The following is a 21019-nucleotide window of genomic DNA, read 5'->3' on the forward strand; positions in this document are numbered from 1 at the left end:
TTATATTATAACAAATACATGCACATGTCCTGGGGTGCATCTTGTGTGTTTTAACCTGTAATTCTACCTTTGCCAAATTGTAACATCCAGTAAAATGCTCAAAAAAAATTCTTGATTTTTTTTTCTCAATCATCAGACACATCTTTACTGACCCCCTGCCATTATGAAGCACCAGGCAACAGAGACGTAAAATTGAATTTACGACAAGCTTAGAAACGACCAGGCAGGTAAAACCAACCCTTAACAACTGTAACACAGGGTGGAACAACACATTGTTTTTATTCCCCCACAATAATTACTCAGGAGGTTTCCTTGCTCTTGGAACCAAGCAGGGAAATAATGTTGATAATAATAGGTGGTTCCTGGTCAGACCCGTCCTCCTATTCTAATTTCGAGAACTAGACATCTGCCAATGGGCTTCCCCTGGGTGAAAAAAAAGACATGCTCGATTCTCAGTAGAGACGAGTCAAGTACTCAGTGTTCTCCAAGCAAAATCTTGCTGAAATGGTAAAACCTCCACTGGTTATCAAGAGGCTTCGCTGTGCAGATAAACAACCTTGAACGTCAGTAGATCCACGGTAGTACAAGGAACAGGGTGTAACCCAACTTTGGAGTCTGTGGCATACGATGAGATCAGTAAGGACATCGCCAATGCCGCCTCTGTCCTGCCCAAATGCAAGAACACCATAAGCCTGAAACTGACAACAAAATGAAACCAACCCCGAAGACAACAGACGGGGAGACAGAGAAAAACTATCCCGATGACCCATTTTGAGTCCTTTGATCCTGTCTCATGCCACCCCTTCAGAATCTGAGTTAAGTCAATCTATGTATCCGCGGACTTCCCATATAGAATTGCGTTTGAGACACTTGTTTGTTGACTGGTTCCTGAAGCTACTGGGGGGACTAGAATTCTGTCCCTGGCAACCCAAAGAGTCCCAATTAACCAAGGTTATGGAACCAAGAAAGTGACACGGTAATCCCAGCCCGACCCACCCACTCTTTCCACACCTTATCCCAGTCTACTCTCCAGCTGCCGCAGAACACTGCCATTTCCCTCCTCAATTCCTTCAGTAAAATTTTAGTCTGTGCTTCTTCACCCTGACTAAAGAGGGCATCTCATCATTTTGGGTCTAAGGGAAGAACGGTGTTAATCTCATGTATCTCTACATGAAGAGGGATGCTAGAACTCAAAGGGAAAAATGACAAAGGACATTCAATAAAAACAGGCTCCTCCTAGAAGTTCCTTATTTTTAGCTTCTGAAAAGCGGTCAGATTGCTTTCTCTCTCTCTGTAGTAGAATCTTACAGAAAATTCTCGTGTTCACGGAGAGAGCCTTCTTGCGATGATTCTAGCCAAATACCACTGACGTGTGGCCGCTAAAAGGCCCGTCTCTCCCAGGTCTGTCTGCCAACCTGAGCGGCACTAACTGGGATTTGCTCAAAGAATTCAGAAACAATGTTGTTTGTGATGTGATCATTCTCACATCTCTCTTTCCTTTCATTTTATCTGCCTTTTCCTGCATCCCTCTTAGAAAAAGGCAGAGTGTAGAGAAGAATAAAGAACAAAATCTATGGGGAGGCAACTGTGACAGGAAGCCATGGAAAACCCATTAAGAGAATCTTTGACCAGGCTTGAACCGGATCAGCAGCTGTATGGGCTAAGACGACACTGGCCCATAAATCTGTTGGGCACCGTGCGAAAGCAAAGCAATCAGCAGGAAGGATGGTTTCCAAACCATCACTCAGTCTAAACTATTATATACCAATCTTGGTTGGAGAACTGAAACACATTAAAAACAAAAACACCACCACGACAGCTAGACTTTCTGGAGGGTCCTGGGCCTTGGTAGTTTTTTTAAAGCTCCTCCAGCTGATTCTAGTAAATAGTCAAGGTCAAAAACTACTCGTTTATACAGATCTCCAAACAAAGTCTCCAACCATTGCTCAGTTGTCCTGAGTGGTTTGAGCCATAACCAAAAGGGCTACCAACAAAGCCTAGAGTGTTCTCTCCTTTCTTCTCCACAGGTAGATGATTAAGCTTCACTTACGAAATCTTTACTGAGTAGCACCCTGAACTAAGCACCTTCCACACATCATCTCTAATCTTTACGACCAACCTGGAAAATAGTATCATTCCCACCGTTAGCACAAGAAACAGAGACGTGGAGAGGAAAAGGAATTTACCCAAGACTGCACAGCAAGCAAGAGACACAGAGAGATCTGAACCCAAGCTTGCCCTCTCTCCACTGTAAAGACAGCCCCTCATTACGGAGTGTCTTTACTCCTGGCTTTACTTTTTCCTTTTTTTTTCTTACCTTTTTTTTTGCTTTTGACATAATCCAAAGTCGTTATCTTAACTAACATCCAACCGCATATGCAAATATGCCATTTAAAAGCTAGTGAGACTCAGAGAAATACTTATAAATTCAAAACGAGCTTCCTTTATTTTATATCATGAACTGTAAATGCTTATTATTTTTTTTTTAAATTCTCCAATTCTAGAAAGCAGAGACAAATGTCAAGAGCTGTTACCAGCCTCCCCTTCAGAACCCTAGGGTGCATTCGCAATTTGAACTTGCTTCACTGAGCAAGTTAGGTTTGCCCAGTTTGGTAAACATACAATTGGTCCGGGCCATAAAATCAGTGGTGAATCTTTTTGTAACAGAGCACGAGGACGGCTGTTATCAAACATTGATGCTCCTTTAAATTCCGTTTCCTAAAATACTTAAATTATTAGTAAATCTGGAAATTCTCCCTTAGCTTCTAATTGCTAGAAAACATAAGGCGTGTATGTACAAACACACACATGCACACACATGCGCGCGCGCGCACACACACGTTTCCATTTCTAACACAATGTATGAATGGGACTGTGACTTAGTACTTTATTAGAAACCAGGAATGCTGCAATTAGCTTCAGAAAGTCCGACAGAGTAAGTTTATACTTCTCTATGGCATTATCATCGTACACCTTATGCTAACAGTAGGTACTCAAGAAATACTTGTTGAACAAATATATAAATGAGCAGGGAAGATGGCAGTGCAAAACTCGGGGGGAAAGGCTACCCCACACAGACTCATCTTGGTTCCAGACAGCCACCCTTTCCCCGTCAGAGGATCCCACAATCTCACTGAGGGATGGGACCCCCTGCACACACAACCTGACCCTGTGGCAACCTAATCTGGTTTTCCTACAGCTGCAAGAGTTAGAAAATAATAGTCCAAACCAGAACATGCTTTTGTTCAGTTCTAAAGAAAATGCCTGGGGTGCCTGGGTGGCTTGGTCAGTTAAGTGTCTGACTCTTGGTTTTGGCTCAGATCATGACATCAGGGTTGTGAGATCGAGGCCTGCACTGAGCCCGTGCTGGGCTCTGCTATCTGCATGGAGTCTGCTGCACATTCTCTCATCTTCTCCCTGGGCCCCACCCTCTGTTTGCTCTCTCTCTCTCTCTCTCTCTCAAATAAATAAATAAATCTTAAAAAAAAAAAAAGGTTAAAAAAAATGCCCATTTGTCAGGAGGGTGTGTGGAGGTGAGTTAAGACTCGTCAACATTTTGTTTTAGGGCTCCTGTGGTTCCCTCAATTACAACGGAAGGTAACCCAAAGACAGTTTTTTCTGATGGGAGGAGGGATGGCGTGCAGAACTGAATGTACTTTGGGGTTGAACTGATCTGAGTGTGAAGGCAGACTCCGGCATTTACTAAATGACGTGTCTTTGTTCAGGGCCCCTGAGGCCTCTGTGCCTCAGTTTCCCCATTTGTAAAAGGGATGAATGATTCCAAGCAAGCAGAGCTATTGTGAGACTGGGGATTATATACATAAAATACTTGGTACAATGTCTGACACATCGTTAAGCGCACAGTCAGATGGTATGATCTGACCAGCTCTCACCCACCACAGTGTTGGGGAAAGAGCGCCGTTTTGAATGGCTGACGCTGTTCACCAAACACCGTGTGGCTGGCAGTGTGGGCCAGCAGGAAGGGCTGGGCACAGTGGAGACAGAAAATCTGGATGTCAGCTCTTTCACTCACCAGGTATGTGACATCAGCTTCTCTATTTCAGCTTTCTCGCACACAAAATCAGTATATTTTACATCTCGGAATTTTTAAATTTTTTCATTTTATTTTTCTTAAAGATTTTATTTAGTTATTTGTCAGAGAGAGAGAGAGAGAGAGAGAGAGCACAAGCAAGCAGGCAGAGGGAAAGGGAAATGCAGGTTCCCCGCTGAGCAAGAAGCCTGATGCAGGGCTCGATCCCAGGACCCTAGGATCATGACCTGACCCGAAGGCAGACGCTTAACCGACTGAGCCACCCAGGCATCCCTTGGAATACCTCCAAGATATTCAGTCGAATTAAGAGACTTTGACACCCACGGGATCAGCACGTAGAGCCCTGTGTGAGTTAGAAAGCAAAGTACTTCTGATCCCATTTTGAAAGACATGAACTTTGTCTCTCAGGAAATTTCTCATCAAGTTTGACTTGAAACTCATCTACCTTTCTTAGGGTAATTGAACGTTTCTTTATGCATAAATATTTAAACCCAATCTTTAAAAAAAAAAACCCTCAAAAGTTGCCATATACAGATTTTAGAATGCACTGCATGCATGTGAAAAGAAAAACTCTTTATAAGCAAAAACATGTATGTATAAGTAAAGGTTCCAACAGGAGATACCCGCCTGCCCGACTGTGTAAGAGCTAAGTCTTCAATAATGAGGTGGCACGTCTGGCGTGGTCTCTGGCAGGGCGGGCCCCGATGTCATCAGCAGTGAGCCTGTTCAGTTCAGACCAACTGTGAAGTCATGAAACTTCCCTCAAGCTCAGTTTCCTCATCTGTACAAAAGTGGCAGTCACCTCCCAGGGTGATGGCGTAGGTTAAGTAAACAGCCCACGGAGAGCCCTTAGTAAACAGATTCTCAGAAACTGACTTTTCTCTGTCCACCCCTTTCAGGTGATAACATTTCCACCCCACCCTTTCTGTGATCCCTTCACTGGAAAGCTGTGGCACATGCAGGGAATGATTCTTAGCCCCTATAGCCACGTTCTTAATTCCCCCCAAACGCATTAAAATGGTGGTCTGTTCTGACAACGGGAGACTATCCAGCAATGAGAAATAAAGTGAAACAATGTGGACACGTGCCCCAAGCACCATACTGAATGGAAGATGCTGAGTACAAAAGAATACATATGATCCCATTGTTAGCAAGCTCAGTAACAGCCAAAGCTAATCTATGGTAAAAGAAGTTAAAATAATGGTGATCTTGAGCCACGGGGGTTGACTGAGGAAAAGCACAAAAGAGTCTTCTGGGACACTGAAAAGTTTCTGAAACTTGATCTGAGGGGTGACTACCCAGGTGCATAAAAGTAAAAACTTACCAAGCTGTAGGAGTTGTGCATTTTACTGCCTTTGTTATACCTCAATCACTGATGTTGAAAATAGTATTTTTTGAAGATTTTATTTTTTAAGTAATCTCTACCCCCGACATGGGGCTCAAACCCATAACTTCGAGATCAAGAATTGCATACTCCACAGACCGAGCCAGCCAGGTGGCCCTAAAATAATATTTTTTCAAAGCATTTATTGGACTTAAGCTTATCACCTGGAAGTTTCTCTCTTGTGCATTCAGAATCTAGGCTCTTTTTACAATGTCATGGGTGATAAATGTACTTATTGATACCTCTGTAATGGTAGACTTAAAGAATTACTCATATATAAAATTTTACAAGTAATTGAACTTGTCCATTTAAGCAAGAAAACTTTATGAAATGATTTGTAGTCCTCGCTATCATTTTAAACAGACACAACTGAGCACATTCCTCTTGGTGAACCAAGGTTATCCTTAGAAACTTACATGTCAAGCTGGGCTGAAACTAAGTAGTAACTTCAGGACCTTTGCTTCTATACCAATGACAGCAGTCTTTGCCCCTTCCCTATTATCTGGGACTATTTCTTACTGTCACCTGCCTGTCCCTGAGGATCCCGGTCCTTCTCTTTTGCTTTCTTTCATGCCTTTACTCATAAAGTTGGCACCTATTTTTTGAACACCAAGTATGTACTAAGCACTGGAGATAATCGTAGCGAATAAGCCATTCATGATCCATGACCTAACGGGACTTACATTTCAGCAGAGGAGTCAAGTATAAAATAAATGTGATGACTCTCTTAAAGGGGGATGCATAGGACCTAATCTAGGAGGTCTGGAGTGACACTTTAGAACTGAGAGATGATCGGGATGCCTGGGTGACTCAGTGGATTAAACTTCTGCCTTCGGCTCAGGTCATGATCTCACGGTCCTGAGATTGAGCCCCGCACTGGGCTCCCTGCTCATCAGGGAGCCTGCTTCCCCCTCTCTCTCTGCCTGCCTCTCTGCCTACTTGTGATCTCTCTCTGTCAAATAAATAAATAAAATCTTTAAAAAAAAAAAAAGAACCAACAGATGAAAAACAAGCCCAGAGTGAACTTTAGTAAGTACTAGCTGAATGAATGAGTGTACGCATGAATGATCATGAGCCAACAGAGAAGCCGGCGTTCTGAATTACTGTGCACCGAGAAACTGGGAATTTTATCAGAAGATGCCTAAATCAAGAGTCAACAGGCACTGAGTGAGGCCCTGATGCATTTATGCTGCGAGGACTATTTTTTGCTTAAAGACAATGAATTACCGGACAAGCAAATAATTTTTACTCATTGCTCAGCTAACCTATATATATTCAGTTTCATGCCACCAAAACAAAACCAGCCCCAAATAGCCCAAATTTTTATGATTTCTCCAGCTTGCCTGCATAGTTCTGACCGCCAGTGCCTACGTAGGTGACTTTTCTGGTATAGTCCCCCAAAATGATCTGGAAACGTAGTTGTCACCCACGCACACTTCCGTGGGACAGCCGGGCCCCAGCATGAGAAAACAGCCAAGACTCCTTGGGTTTTACCGAATGTTGCAAACTGCCACCTAATTTGGGGCCCGTTATTGTCCTTGAAGAGATCACCTTCATGACATATTACAAATCCAGAACTTGCATGCTAAGGGATAGAAAGACGGGAGGACAACAACCTTTGTGGAGAGAACCCATAACGATGCACCTTCTTCCAAAGCCAACCTGATCCAGAAACACTATTATCATGCCGCATGGAATAGGAGCCAAGTTTAAAATGACAAGAGTGAGAGCCAATTTGTTCAGGGCTTCACCCTACGAATGTAGCCTTTAGTGATCAAAGTTTCTGACAATTCCGGGTAGGTCGCTGGGACTCGAAACCTGAAAAAGCTGAACAAAGGAACTACACCAAATAAGGTTTTTTCCCAATGATATAAAGGGAATTGAGGAATGACAAGTATCTGGAAATGGTACATTTTTAGACTTTTTCCCAGAGTCTTCTGGTTCATCTGGTAAGATTTCAACTTCACCGATCTAGTTTAGACACAGTGGAATTCATGTGTGAACTCCTATTCTACTTGGATTTTTCTTGCCTCACAGGTAGTCGAACGTTTTACAGACTTGGAAGCATCGAAGCACAACTGTGGGACAGACAGGCAGAGAGCGAGGATTCTTCCCTCTGTTTCAGACTCTTAAAAGAGTCGTAAGAAAAAGTTAAACCACTCGCTGAAAGTTACACAAACTTTCAGCCGTCAGGGTAGTAAAACAACTCCCCACTAAACCTGATTTTCTGATTCGTGTATGCAGATAATCAAATCTGATACCTCCGAGGTGAACTCGAGGTCTTTTGACCCCCATGGCTGTTAGATTTGGTCCTATTTGCCTAAAAACACAAAGCCACCGTGAAGTTTTCCCCATGAAGGAAGTTCCCTCTAATTCTGAAACAATCTTTTCTTCCAGCCATTTTGCAATGGCTGGGAACTTGTCAGAAGAAAGACTGTTGGCTTCTTACTGCCAGTGTCACTGGGCAAAACGTCCAAAAACTTACATTTTTTTCCATAATCAGTGGGCTCTTTGCTTTAGCTCTGTCTTCATACTTATGTCTCCCACTACATGAGCAAACGGACCAAAGATCCCATGTTTGTTATAGTGCCTATATTATACTGCAATTCCTTTCCTCAGAAACTGGGCATTACAAACATCTTTCAGAGCTAAGCTTTTTCTAGATTTTTCCTATTTATTGTTTGGGTTTCAGTCACTAATAACAAGGTTGCAGGTATGTGTATCCAGGAAACCTTTATTACAATTGATCAAATATTAAATATTCTGTTAAAGCTCTAGTTTTATCCTATGTACTCATTTTGGTTTTTTTTTTAACCAGAAAAAAAAAAAAAGCTAGAATGTAAATACTTAGTATTTCCAAGAAGTATTCAATCCTTAGTTTTTCAAAAATGATCTATGAACAGTATATAGTTGTTCCTAGGGACTGCGTTCTAAAAACACGGATTTGAGGAAAAGAAGCGGGCTTTCAAGCTGACCTTGACTCTGGTGTCTTGTCAAAATTCAACAGAAAAAGTGGAGAGGAAAGAAAGCTTAAGCGTATTTTCATGAAACCAGAACCACCATTTAGCAAAAGCTATTAATGGCATGAGTCACGGGGCACACCAAAGTGCAAGTCACAAGGTTACAGGTCGCCTCCTAGAAACACCACACCTGGTTCCGAATTCTTCGCTAAAGCAAATGCTACCATCTGATTCAGACCGTTGGAAAACCTCAAGCCCCAGAAGACCTCACCTCGCTCCCCGAGACACTCAAGTCCCTGGAGCAAAACCGAAAACGTTTGACCGAAAGTGAAGGTTTACAATGATCCAGGGACTCCGAGCACCAAAAAATAGTTTGCAAAGCCATTATTTTTGCCACCGCCCTCTCCTCCCCTCCCCATTTCTGCCCCTTCGGCCGAAGGCAACCCAAATTGTTTGTAATCTGAAATTCTAAATATTTATAAACACGAAAGTACAAAACAATGTACCTACCACACACCTGGAGCTCTCTTTCCCTGGCTTCTCTCCTCCCACACTCTGGCAACGGAATGCCCTTCAAAACCATGGCTCACTGCTTTTGGTAAATGTTTTACGAGACACTAAACAGCCTTGTGTCCCACCCTCAGAGCAAACACCATGGACAGAACACAATATAAGGGTTGCAAAGATATCGTGTGATGCACAGTAATGCAAATGAACAGGCAGGATCTATTTCTACACTTCCCCTTAAGGGAGAAAAAAAAAATTCCAAACTTAGGGGGAGCGCCGGGGTAGGCTAGCAGGAAGGGCTTGCAGAAATAAACCTTGACTAGTTGCGCATATGTGTGTGTGTGTATGTGTGTGAAAGCGGCATTATGATAAGCCATTGTTCTAATCCCCAAGCAAGTCTTGGCTTGCTAAGCTGAAAAAGTGTCAAAGGCAAGAGCTAATAAAAGGTAGAGTTCACCCCTGCGCCTGTAGGCAGACCCAGGAGCCCCTGTACATTTCCCACCAATTTCTATTCATTAGAGAAAATGCAACTTGAAAAAGCCTTCCTAAACTGTCTTGCGCAACGAACAAACCGCACTCCCTGTTTTCTTGATTCCCCAAGTAAAAACCAACTCTGCTCCAAACCAGAGGTTTTGCATTCCATTCAAGTTAACAATTACAACTGGAGGATAACAGAAACTTGCTGGCACTGAATTATTAGCATACTCAGAATGTCAGGTGCCTCTTGGTACCATTGGGGTTAACACGATAAAGAGAGGGAGCTCCGGGATCGTCCGTCTGGTTTTACCGAGACTACACACGGAGATGGCCAGAGTCGGGAGCCCAGGGTGGTATGCACCCACCTGCTCTGGGAGCTCCGAGTAGGACAGTCTGAGAGATGAGAAAGAATTATTTAGCAACTGTCAAGCCTACTCGCTGAAAGGAGACCGAGGCTGCCTACGGGAGAAGAAAGAACTGACTCTGGCTCTGAAATCACACACAGCTAGGTTAGGCCAATAAGAAAAGCCATCCTCCCATCCCCACCCTCTCTGCCCCAGTTCTAGGAATACTTGAAGTTTTGCATTTCATACCTTTAGGATGGGGGGGGGGGCAGAAAGAAAACGGAACACAGAACCGAGATCGTGGCTTTTCTACGCGCCAGCTGTGTGACCTTGAGCAAATCATTCCACCTCTCGGAGCCTGTTTCTTCATCTAGATAATAAAAATTCCAGAACCAGGAAATCCAGCCCAAAGAACTGACAGCTCTCCCCATCTGAGAGTCAGACAATGGCAAAGAGCAGTTCTTGACATTTTCAAAACTTAAGGTTTTCAAATCTTAAGAGTTGTTGCAATTTATTTTGTCCCTCTACTTTGTGTAGATGGGTCCTGTTTCATTTTCAGTTTCCTCATATTTACAGATCCGCAGGTTAGCGCTACGCCTAAGGGCAACGGACTTCACTTCTCTTCAGTCCAACTGACTAATCCGCCTTGGGTGGGTGTCCTAAATGGTGGTTTATCTGCCTCCCAGCGGTGACCCTGAGGGGCCTCCCAGCCCTCTACCTGGGCCGTCCTGCCCTTCTGTTCTCACACTTCCCCTCTTCATGAATCCACCTGCCCGTGGCCAGGCTTCCACAACCAGGCTACCTGCCTTGTGAAGTCTCATCCTGCCCTCACTTTCCCTTTCCTTCTCTTTTGCTTTCTTCTCTTTCCTTCTTTTTTCCCTTCCCTCCCTCTCTGCCTTGTCCCCCTGAGAGAGAGCATGGGGACGTGGTGAAGACCAATTACTCTTCTCATCCTTTTTCTTCCATTATTTTGTGGGTCGTCTCAAACACCCCGTGAGGGAGGAAAGTCAGATATTTTGGTCACCCAGAGTCTACTGACAAGAGCCAGTTGTGGTCACCCAGATTCTACTGACAAGAACCCTGAGGTCTCGGGCCAACTGCTAATGGCACCCCGCAGCTCGGCTTTCCTCACAGGGTTTCCCTCAGCCTCTCCAGGGTGGGCTAACGCCTCGCCTCAGATGCCCCTCAGCGCCCCCAAAGGCCCCACCTGGTTTCGTCGGTTCTCCCTGCCCATCTTGCCCACCTCCCCCTTGGATCACTCATCTCCTCGTCTCCTTCCTTCTTCCCTCTGGGCTGGTCAACCTCTTATTCTGTTCCCAGGGTCTCTCTCACTGAACCCCTATAACCTACTTCTTATTGCTATCCCCGCGTGCCTTTCTTTCCACAAACCCAACAGAGGCAAATCTCCAAAGGACGAATCTGTGAGCCTGGGGGATAATTACTCACTTCCTGGAAGACTTTCCTTACTAGGGCTCCTTTTGGATCACGAATCCCATGCCACCCTGCACCCCATTATGTGCGTGTATGTCAACGGCTTTCTGGACCACAAGGGCACCCAGGCATGGGTCTGGGCATGGAGTCCAGGGCTTAGGGCTAAGGAACATACTAGAATTTTGGTGACAAAAAAAAAAAAAAAAGTGAAGACATAGTACTTGAACCTAAAGCCAGGCCTCCATGGAGTACATTTGAGATCGAAGTGGAGACCTGAATTTGGAGTTTTAATATCCTTGTTTCGCACTTTTTTCCTTTTTCTTTGTATTTAAATAAGGATAAGAAAAGTAGGTTATAAAGACAAGATAGCATCTAAGCTAACCGTCAAATTGTGCCATGAGACCAGCATCATTCACGAAATGCCTGCAGTGACCAAGCTCTCGACATACGTTACGTCATTTACTGTCATCAGACAGGAAGGGACAGGGTCAGAGAGACCGCCCCTGGGCAGGCAGCTGATAATGACCGAACTGAACATCAGAGCCGGTCTCCATCCTCACTCTTCGCCTGAGCGGTCCTCATGCCATACACACACCACAACCTGCCCTCTCCAAGGACATGACTACTGCCCTAATCAAGAGCCACCTTGCTGGTGTTTTCTGCCACTCGGTGCTCAGAACCTGCTTGACCCCATTCTTCTCCTCAATTCCTTCTCCTTGGCCTCCCCACCCATGTCCCTCCGCCTTTTTCCTGATCCCAAAGACAATATGACCTGTCCACTTTGCAATCTGTTGGCAAACCCTAATACAGGGGCCCTCTTTGGACCACAAAACCTGACCATATAGAGAGCGTGGCTAGTCCCACTTCAGGAGGCTTTTTATATCCATTTCTTCTGTGGCTGCAAATTGGATATATGACTTCAGACACTGCAGACTGGGTTAAAATTCCCCGTGCAATCAAAACAACACTTGGGTGCTATTGTATTCAAATATTATATTTCATGCGGCTCAGAGACGAAATTCCGTGTTCCCAACAAAGAACCATGCCTTCTCCACCATATAAATGCTTCATAACAGCATTTCCCTATTTCCAGACATGTACTTCTAAGTCAAGATTTTGCTCTGTTGTTTACGCCAGTGTGCAGGTATGCCCCTGAATTTTTTTTTTTTTATTAACATATAATGTATTGGGCACCTGGGTGTCTCAATCATTAAGCTTCTACCTTTGGCTCAGGTCATGATTCCAGGGTCTTGGGATCGAGTCCCGTGTCAGGCTCCCTGCTCGATGGGGACCTGCTTCTCCCTCTCCCACTCCCCTTGCTTGTGTTCCCTCTCTCGCTGTGTCTCTCTCTGTCAAATAAATAAATAAAATCTTCAAAAAAAAAAAAACCATTTAATGTATTGTTTGTTTCGGGGTAGACCCCTGAAAATTTTAACTGCAAAGTTCCAATAGGGCAGAACAATCGAACACTGGGAAGTGCTACTCTATTATCCTGGGCCTGTTCCTGAGCACCTGTCTGTTCTAGAAACCCCCTTCTAGTTTAGATACCCTTGAGTCTAGCATAGATTTGTCCTGCAGGATGGTTCCCAATTCTGGAAGGGATTCTGAATTCCCTTGGACACTAGGGCATAGCAGAGCAGGAAGCAGCAGAAGGTGAAGACTGTACTTGGAGTTGTCAAGATGCCCAGAATTTTTCAAAGGCCTTGGCAGTCCCCCAGAACCACCCATGCCTCTTCAGTTCTCTGGAAGGGGGCTTCAGAGAACCCTGTAAGCACAGCCTCAAAAACTGCTCATCACCCACTCCAGCCTAAACTCACACCCCAAGCAAGGTGTCCCCAACAGCTCTTGATGTTTCCCCAAGTTTCCCAAAGAAGGAGAGGCTGGAATGGGTGAGAAGAACAACACATAATGAATCTGCTCTGTTCAACACGGTCTTTCACTGGGACATCATCCCCTAGACCAGCAGTTCTCAAACTGAGGTCCCCGGGCACCCTGAAGGACCCTAAGACTCTTTTGGAAGTCTAGAAGGTCGTAACTATTTTCATAGTAACTCTAATATTTTTGCCCTTTTCACGGAGTTGACATTGGTAAAGAGTTGACAAGAGGTAAAGAGAGTGGTGGGTACAGCAGCCTAAAATAAGACAGAGGTAACTTTTTCACCACCAGGCACTCACAAGTTTGTTGCGTTTTGCTTTGTTTTGTTTCTTTTTAGAGCCCACTTTCCTCAGGAATGTACTTGATGATGCAAGAAAATATTATTATACCTTAACTCCTAAGTATAATCTTTGTAATCTTCTGGTGATCAAACGGGAAGGACGTACGACGCTCTCCTGCTGCACGCCCAATTATGGGGACAGTCCCAGGGAAAATCACTTTTGCGGAACACAGGAGACCTGCAGCTGTTTTGTCACAGAACAGCATTTTTGCCTGAATGAATGACTGACAGACAAAAACCACAGTTATTCAGACTGGGATATATGGCAGACATTTTCTAGAAAATGAACGAAGTGCACGTGTCACGTCCAAGAACATACATAACTGACAGCATTTGTTTCCAACGATAAACCTCAAGCTCTCAAGTCAAAAGTTAAAATTACAGAGAACCTGTGATTGTCACCACACATTGGATGGCTTGCCAGTAAATAAAGGTTTTTCAGTTGAGATTAGTTGTGATGTTAACGAATGTGACTTTTTTTAAAAAGTATCATATAACAAAATGTGTCAATATTTAGAAGATCTTCACCACTCAGTAAAACAATACTTTCCATGTGACCAATTCATAATGTTACAGATTCATGACTGGCTTAAAGAGCCATTCAAAGTACAAGATAAATGGGCAGCTTTTAATGTTATAGAGCGTGAAAAGTTGATAGTGTTTCAGATTCCATACTGCAACTAACTTTTAAGAAATTCTCCCTTCTTGAGGGTTTGGATTTTGTATCAAAGAAGAATGTTTATGATTATCTAAAAAGACTGCTGAAATACTCTTCCCTTTTCCAACTACAATCTTTGTGAGTCTGAATTTTCTTTACAAAATTTTGTGAAAATAACATATCAGCAGATTGTAGACAGAATCAAATATAAAAAAAAACCAGCTCATTTCTATCAAGCCAGTCATGAGAGATATTTGCAAAAAAATGTAAATAATGCACTCTTCTCACTGTTGACTTGTTTTTGGAAGTACAGTTTTTTATAAAAATGTTATTCATGTTTTTAACACAAGAGCTCACTACTGTTATTTTTGAAGGAATTAAGTAAATATTTTAAATTTCTCCATTTGAATTCCTAATGCGGTCAACAGCAAAAGGTACAACCCACATAAACAAGGGTGCTTTGGGTCCCCCAATAATTTTTAAAAATGCAAAGATAGGGTTGCCCCCTAATTAGCAAATACAAATGTGGGGTACCCAGTTAAGTGTGAATTTCAGATAAATAAGAAACGATAATTTGTTAAACGCACCCATGAAATATTTGGGACATACTTATACTTTAAAGATTACTTACTGCTTATCTGAAGTTTATCTCAAGTTAACTGAACTTTTTTTTTTTAAAGATTTTATTTATTTATTTGACAGAGATCACAAGTACGCAGAGGCAGGCAGAGAGAGAGGAGGAAGCAGGCTCCCTGCTGTGCAGAGAGCCCAATGCGGGGCTAGATCCCAGGACCCTGGGATCATGACCTGAAAGCAGAGGCTTTAACCCACTGAGCCACCCAAGCGCCCTAACTAAACATTTTTTAATTTTCTTTGCCTATTAAGAGGTACCCAGCCCCGGAAGTTTGAGAAACACTGTACCAGACCACACCCTTCACATCTGTGCTGAAACACTAATGGCAACACTTATTAGGCATCCACTGTATACAAGGCCCAGCACTAACTTCTTGGCATACACTACCCCTTCAGTCTCCCCCCAGGCTACGTGACATACTCTTACGATCCCTATTTTACAAATGAGGAAACAAAAACCCCGAGAAGTCAAGTGCAGCTAATTGCTGGAGGAAGGCAGACCTGGAACCCACAGCCTCAGTCACCAAAATCTCAGCTTATATCTCTGAGGCTTAGATCACTCTGGATAATGGAAGATTCCTAAAAATGATGGTTCTTCTGCATATTTGCTATTCAATCTCTGGTGCTTCTCGCCTCTCTCAGTTCTCACACAGCTGTGTGTTCTCAGCTATCAGAGCAATGGGGAAACCCAAGGCTTCGTGGCAGGGAGTCCTATCCAGAATTGGCCATGAATTTTGACCCAGAGCAACTTCTCTAATGGACACTCCCCTGGGCATGAACAGCGGCATTGTTCCGGGCTGAAAATTCTAGAATGGAGCAACGGTGCACAGGCACTGCTCATCGCTATTAACTGCAAGCCACTGGGACTTGGTGCTGAGCTAGAATCAGCCTTGAGAATAAACCGGGAATTTCTCCAAATGAATCCACATGAAGTGAAGCAAACACAACCATTGTTGTAAGCAAGCCAAGATCCTGGTTTTTGTAGGATCATGACCCAGGCCACTGGATATATTTAATGAGCTCAGGCTCAACAGTAAACAAACAAGGGAAGGTAAATTTTTTTTATGATCCAACACAGGGGTAAGAGTATGTACCTGGGGCCATGTGATCTGCAAATACAAAACTGAATTTGCCTGCAGCCAACTGGAAGCCCCGCCCCCGTCACCCAAGGCTAGAATATAATGTAGAAAGTGGTAACCAGAAAAGAAGGGAGACAGACGCCAGTCTTTCACATGGGGGAAATTTCTTTGACAAAGGGAAGATTTAAGTTTCAAATTTTTGTTTTATTTTGTTTTGCAAATCTGGATTTTTATTAGACGGGAGGCAAACTGGATTATACTGGGAGCAGTTGTGTATACAGAAGCCAAGGGTGACAGAACTCTGAAAATGAGCATAGAAGAGAATGGGACAGGGGAGGAGAAAAAAGATCAGAGATCAGGAAAGGAATAATGCCCAAACCGGAGTGTTGGATAATTAAGAAGAAGTGCACTTTAGAAACCAAGACTTGCTGAAAGCCTAGAGGACAGTCTAGGTGGAAAGAAAGTTTTGGGAAACCCAAGGGACATCCGAAGGAAAAGCTCCTTTGTTTTACTTTGAAAACTCTCCACTTTGCAGTTGCCTGAGCTCAGACCCTGGCCCAGCCCTGCCCAAAGCCCTGCTCGCCCCTTTATCTGCTCCCTCAATCTGGATCCCCCAAGTGCTAAAAGGGCAAGGGGCAAGAGAAAAAAAGGACAAATGGAGAGGCAACCCTGGGCTCTCTCTCAGATAAGCGGGGGAGGTGGAGGATTCTGGAAGCTCTCCCCTTCAGGGGGCCTTCGGCATTCATTGTCGTGATGGCTGAATGTCAAGGAGGACACAGCCAGAAACTGTGACTCATCAACTTTCCAAACTCAGACTCCGGATCCCACGACTAGCTTGCCACCTCAGAATGGAGTCAAGAGTCCTGCCTGCGGAGCACCTGGGTGGCTGAGTGGGTTAAAGCCTCTGCCTTCAGCTCAGGTCATGATCTCAGAGTCCTGGGATCGAGCCCCGCATCAGGCTCTCTGCTCCGCAGGGAGCCTGCTTCCTACTCTCTCTATACCTGCCTCTCTGCCTACTTATGATCTCTGCCTGTCAAAAAATAAATAAATTCTTTAAAAAAAAAAAAAAAAGAGTCCTGCCTGCTTCAGACACGAAGGTGACAGAGCTGGGTGGCCTGCCTATTCTGCCCCAGCCCAGCAGGCTGCATTTCCTGTCTTCCCAGTTCTCCACAGCATGGAGAACACGAAGTTTATTTCCCATTTTGTTTGAGACACAGGCCCTAATGACATTTCAGGTAGCCCCTTGCCTTGAAAAGTGATTGGACTGTACGTGAAGGTCACTCGTGGTTACTGTGGCCCCAGATAGTAAATATTTTAGGCTTTGCAGGTCATACAGTTTCTGTTACCTACGTTTCTCTCTTTGTCCCTTAAAATGTAAAAACCATTCTTAGCTACCTACAAAACATACAAGAACAGACAGCGGAGTGGGCCAGGCAGCTGGTTCCTCACTTAGAGTGACAGCAAAGGGTGGGCGGGGTGGGGGGAGAGGCGAGGGGAGACACACAAGTGGTGACTTGTGCATCTGGTCTGGATGAATAGAATGTCAAGTATTATGTCAGAACGTCCCTGTCCGTCACTGTCTTGCTGACAAAGGCTATCTTGTCCTCATATTCTCTGCTTATGCGGTCATCTTGCCTTTGCTGGGATTCCGTTCAAAAAAGAATTCAGCTGTAGATCTGGAATTAAACCCTGAAATGCTCATCTTAGATATTTGCAAAATGAAATAAACAACTTTTAAAAATAAGCTAGAATATTTTAAGTTTTTAGTGTGTGTGTGTGTGTGTGTGTGTGTATACATTTTGTTTAAAAGTGAACACTCCAGGGGGCACCTGGGTGGCTCAGTTGGTTAAGCGACTGCCTTCAGCTCAGGTCATGATCCTGGAGTCCCAGGATCAAGTCCCGCATCGGGCTCCCTGCTCAGCACGGAGTATGCTTCTCCCTTTGACCCTTCCCCTCATGCTTGCTCTCTCTCAAATAAATAAATAAAATCTTTAAAAAAATAAAAATAAAAAATAAAAGTGAACACTCCAGGGGCACCTGGGTGGCTCAGGTGGTTAAGCAACTCTTGGTTTCGGCTCAGGGTCATGATCTCGTGGGTCATAAGATCGAGCCCCATATCGAGGCCCACACTAGGCTCTGTGGTGCTCAGCAGGGAGTCTGCTTGAGGATTCTTTCCCTGAGCCCCTCCCTAGTCACAGGCATACGCACACACGCACCTGCTCTCTCCCCTGCTCTCTCAAATAAATAAATAAATCTTTTAATAATTTTTTAAAAAGTAAGAGTGAACATTCCATACATATCACAAAAATGCAAGCCTGGAAAAATCCTCTGATACAGCCTAGACTTCAAGTGTTCATGTTCGAGGAAATGGTCCTGCTTCAGTTAAATGAGATATTCCAAGACACATACTAACTGGCAGAACGGGGACCACAAACTCCTGACTTCCAAATTAGTTCTCTTCTTACCATTCTACTTTACAGCACGTTGTCAAATCAGTACTAAAAATCAACCAGACAAATCTTACAATGTACTTCCAATATGCCCAGCACTGGTGAGGCACTCGAGTGGTACCAAAAAAAAAGAGGATGCCTGCCCATAAAAGGCTTTTGGCCTCACTGAGAAAGAGAGCACACACGAAAACACATGTATGCTGTCGTACATTGTTACGTAACTCTACAGGCAAAACACCGGCTGTTCAATATGACAGCCGGTAGCCACACTCGGCGGCTGTCGAGCGCTTGAAATGTGGGTAATGTGACTAAGAAAATGAATTTTAAATCCTATTTCATTTTATTTAATTGACACTTAAATAGGCACGTGTGGCTAGGGGCTACGCTGCTGGGTATCACATATCTAAAAGAAAGGTTCTAGGTCTGGATGGAAAAGATGTAACACACATTCTGTCACTTTCCCCTCTGTGTCTACGACAGGAACCACAACCAATTATGGCACTCTTTCCCTGTGAGCACATACGGCCTCTCGGGCTATGTTCCACGGCCGACACCCGGTCAAAGATAAGATGCCCTATGTGCCACTCCTGATCCAGAAGGGTGACAAAGGTGAGCTGGAGAAGGAAGGACTCGAGCTGAGCTTGGGAAGGTAGATAGGACAGGTGAAAAGGAAAGGACAGAACGCCAGCTCTGAGAGCAGAGCAGCGGAGTAGAGGGACTGGACAGAGTCCCCCCCACCCCCAGCTCTCAGACGGGGAGGACCTCGGACAGGGAGGGCGCTGCCCAGAAGGAAGGGAGCACTGGGTGGGGTGCAGTGGGAGATAAGGGGACAGGCAGAAGGTGGGGCTAGACAAGGAGACCTTCGTATTCCAGGAGTTTGGACTTTTCTCAAGAGCAAGAGGCGTCCCTGAAGCTTTAAGCAGGATAATGACTGGAAAAAACCGTGTTTTCAGAAGGCAAATCTGAGAGTGGGTCGCCTGATGACTATACACAGAGACCAGAAAGAAGGCTATTCCTCTCATGGTTTGGGGGTTCCTTTAGGAAAGTCATACTTGTTTATTAAAGAAAATGTATAAATCACAGAAAAGCAGATATAATATGAAAATCAGACCTCTACTGTCCAAACTCAACCATGGTTGGCATTTTGCTGTAGTTTCCTCCGGGCTGGATTTTATCCTTCCCTAGCTATTGCAATAATTCAGGAATACAGTTATGATTAGAACCAGAAAGGTGGTAGGTTGAAGGAAGACGAAAGGCCGGAGACAAAAGTTTTAAGTGAGGCAGCAGGACACAGGGGAAAGAGCATTCACACCAAGGGACCTGAGTTCTAGGCCTGGCTCGTTCCATGGGCCTGTCTCAAACTCCAGACTCGAGTTCCTCACTTTAAAATCAAGGTACTAGTCTCGGGGCGCCTGGGTGGATCAGTCGGTTAAGCGTCCGACTCTTGATTTCGACTCAGGTCAGGCTCTCAGGTCGTGGGATTGAGCCTTGCATTGGGCTCCACGCCGGGTGTGGAGTCAGCTTGAGATTCTCCCTCTCCCTCGCCCTCTACCCCCCACCCCCACTTGCATACCCGTGCACGCACTCTCCCTCTCTCTTAAAAAAAACCAAGGTACTAGTCTGGATCAACCTCTTAACCTACTCTAACTGACGTCTCATTAAGGGTCAGATGAGATTTTTGAGAATTTCCCCAGACATAAAATGCAACTAAAATCCGAATATATGTACGTTGGAGCGTATTTTAAGTGACCATCTCCTAGAGACGGCAAGAGTTGTCATAAGACAAAAATGCCCCCTTGCTCTTGAAACCGTATGAACAGCACAGACCCTGTTGTGAGTCTATTAATCTATTAAGAGTTTAGGTGTAAAGTGATAAAGCCATAGATTCTGAGCAGTGTTGTAGGGAGGAAGTCCACGCGTGGTTCAAAGGACTCACAAGGGGGTGGTGTGAACAGGGGATCCCTTCTCGGCTAGGACTGCACCACTCAGTGACAACTGTCTTCCCAGGAACCAAAGGATTTTTAAGGATCCATCTTCACAGACCACAGGGAAAACAAAAACAAAAACAGCTGCCGGAGAACACAGATTATTTTATCCTGGAAGAGTAATAAACCACCATTCGCCAGGTTAAGAACCAAGTCTAGGGGCCCCTGGGTGGCTCGGCCCTTAAGCGGCTGCCTTCAGCTCAGGTCATGATCCTGGGATCCTGGGATCGAGTCCTGCATCGGGCTCCCTGCGCAGGGGGGGCAGCCTGCTTCTCCTTCTCCGACTTCCCCTGCTGGTGTTTCTCTCTCATGCTGTCTCTGTCTCTAACAAATAAATAAAATCTTTTTTTTTTTAATTTTTGTTTATTTATTTGACAGACAGAAATCACAAGTAGGCAGAGAGGCAGGCAGAGAGAGAGGAGGAAGCAGGCTCCCAGGGAGCCTGATGCAGGGCTCGATCCCAGGACCCTGGGATCATGACCTGAGCTGAAGACAGAGGCTTTAACCCACTGAGCCCCCCAGGCACCCCAAATAAATAAAATCTTGAAAAAGAAGAGGAAGCAAAGTCTAACCCAGTGCCCATCCACAACAGACAGACACAAGAGGCAATGGCGAATTTTTCAAAAAAAATACTGATGGCTGGGCTCCTCCTCAGACCAACAGAATCAGAGTCTCAGTGAATGGCACCTGTGTACCGGTGTGGGGTTTTTTTTTCTTTTTTTTTTTTTAAGTTCTCAAAATGACTAAAACCTGAAGTACAAGCAGATGTCCCAAAACAGGGGCACAGAACAGTCTGTAATCCAGATCTGACCGATCGGTTAAAAGTTGGAGCCAGTTCCTTAGTG

At 44.5% G+C, this 21019-nt stretch overlaps 1 protein-coding gene across 2 annotated transcripts in view; it reads right to left on the reverse strand.

Moving 5' to 3' along the window:
- Positions 1-8946, reverse strand: part of RBM47 (RNA binding motif protein 47) — a 70430-nt gene extending 61484 nt beyond the window's left edge. Inside the window, exon 1 of one of the 2 annotated variants that reach the window (XM_080796910.1) lies at positions 8906-8946. The gene's annotated coding sequence lies outside the window, so the exon portion shown is untranslated. The remainder of the gene's footprint in view (positions 1-8905) is intronic. The other variant, XM_080796912.1, reaches the window with a different exon arrangement.
- Positions 8947-21019: the final 12073 nt, after the last annotated feature.

Source organism: Martes martes (genome assembly GCF_963455335.1).
Source record: "Martes martes genome assembly, chromosome: 2".
Classification (NCBI taxonomy): Eukaryota; Metazoa; Chordata; class Mammalia; order Carnivora; family Mustelidae; genus Martes; species Martes martes.